Consider the following 2,214-nt stretch of genomic DNA (forward strand, 5'->3'; position numbering starts at 1 on the left):
CCCCAGCTCCAGACTCCGGCCCCCCACACTCCCCTACCTCTTCCCACGGAAAGTTCGCGGCTTGTGGCCCTTCGGGCAGCGGCGCCGAGATGAACCTCAGCGTCCCCAGGTACCCTATGGCCTCGCTCTATGTGGGGGATCTGCACCCTGATGTGACCGAGGTGATGCTCTACGAGAAGTTCAGCCCAGCCGGGCTCATCCTCTCCATCCGGGTCTGCAGGGACATGATCACCCGCCGCTCCCTGAGCTACGCTTAGGTCAACTTCCAGCAGCCGGCAGACGCTGAACGAGCATTAGATACAATGAATTTTGATGTCATTAAGGGCAAGCCAGTGCGTATCATGTGGTCTCAACGTGATCCATCACTATGTAAAAGTGGTGTGGGCAATATATTCATCAAAAATTTGGATAAATCCATTGATAATAAAGCACTGTATGATACATTTTCTGCTTTTGGAAACATCCTTTCTTGTAAGGTGGTATGTGATGAAAATGGGTCAAAGGGCTATGGATTTGTACACTTTGAGACACAAGAAGCTGCTGAAAGAGCTATTGAAAAAATGAATGGAGAGAGGTTCCGGGTGAAGATGGAGGCAGAGTAAGAAGCAGCTCTTAACCTCTCCTGACCGAAACACACAAAACTCCTCAAGGGGACATAAAAACAAGTCCAGACGAACGGAGGAACCCCACAACAGGGCACAGCGTGGAAGGTACGTGGAATCGAGACATTTCCAGGCTATAAAGGGCTCTCACTAAATCGCAGGCTGAGCAACCGCCCCACCCCCACCCCCTCCACACACAAGATCTAGAGCTCTGAAGCCAGCTAAAAAGAAATAGAGCAAGTTTGGGGCACCCATGGAGTCATTGGCAGCTCCGGGGCCTGTTCCTAAGAGCAGCAAGATTTAAGACCCTAGTAAGCCAAAGAACGCAAGCGAAATCTGAGCGCCGGAGCAGAGAGTGGATGCTGGGCGCAGAGGGCAGGCTGAGCAGAGCACAGGCACGGGCGGAGGCGTGGGTGGAGGCAGACACAGCCAGGAACTAAAGCTCTGAAAACCTGAGTGGGGAACCAGTGCAGACTGGTATACGACTGTGGAAGCAGCGCCCTGAGACTTGTAAAGGAACCTCCTGCAGAGGATCAAGTAAGGGGGTCCACCAGGGGGCTTGACCTTGGAAAAAACCAGAACTCAGACCTCAGGAGCCAATAGACCGCGGACAGACACTGAGCGCGAGGATAAACCTGAGAAGCTGCTGGGCTAATGATGGCTACCCAGACTCAGGAAACTCAGAAGAGAAAGAATAACAACAAGAAAAAGAAGCCTTTAACACTCGACAACTTTTACACAGAGAAAATCCAGACAACCAAGCAAACAGAGGAGGAGAACAAACAAGCATCCGGACCCTCCTCAAATAAGGAAAACTCCTCACAAGCTATGGAAGAGTTCAAAACTGAGATTTTGAGGAAAATGGAAAAGATCTGGCAAGAAAATAACTGGTTAAAAGGTAAAATCTTGCAATTGAACACCAGAAATGACCAGATTGAAAAGGAATACCAGAAGATTATGGCTGAAAACCAGAAGATTATGGCCGAAAACCGAAAGATTATAGCTGAAAATCAATCCCTAAAGGCTAGAATTGAGCAATTGGAAGGTAATGATCTCTCAAGACAACAAGAACAAATAAAACAAAGTCAAAAGACTGAAAAAATAGAAGGAAACATGAAATATCTCAATGAGAGAGTGACAGACCAAGAAAACCGGTCTAGAAGAGATAATTTGAGAATAATTGGTCTTCCAGAAAAACCAGAAATTAATAGAAACCTGGACTCCGTACTAAAAGAAATTATTCAGCAAAATTGCCCTGAAGTCCTACAACAAGAGGGCAATGTAGACATCGAAAGGATTCATAGAACACCCACTACATTCGACCCAGAGAAGAAATCGGTTAGAAATATTATTGCCAAATTCAAAAGCTTTCAAGCAAAAGAAAAAATCTTACAAGAAGCCAGAAAGAGACAATTCAAATATCAAGGAGCACCAATCAGGATCACACAGGATCTGGCAGCCTCCACGCTAAAAGACCGTAAGGCTTGGAATACAATATTCAGAAAGGCAAGAGAGCTGGGCCTGCAACCATGGATCAACTACCCATCAAAATTGACTATATATTACCAGGGGAAAGTATGGGCATTCAACAAAATTGAAGAATTCCAGGTAT

The 2,214-nt window shown here is 46.4% G+C and overlaps 1 pseudogene; it reads left to right on the plus strand.

Annotated features, from left to right (window-relative positions):
- The first annotated feature begins 6 nt into the window (after positions 1-6).
- Positions 7-602, plus strand: LOC123254136 (annotated as a pseudogene).
- The last annotated feature ends 1,612 nt before the right edge of the window (positions 603-2,214 follow it).

Source organism: Gracilinanus agilis, unplaced genomic scaffold, assembly GCF_016433145.1.
Source record: "Gracilinanus agilis isolate LMUSP501 unplaced genomic scaffold, AgileGrace unplaced_scaffold15581, whole genome shotgun sequence".
In the NCBI taxonomy this organism is placed as follows: Eukaryota; Metazoa; Chordata; class Mammalia; order Didelphimorphia; family Didelphidae; genus Gracilinanus; species Gracilinanus agilis.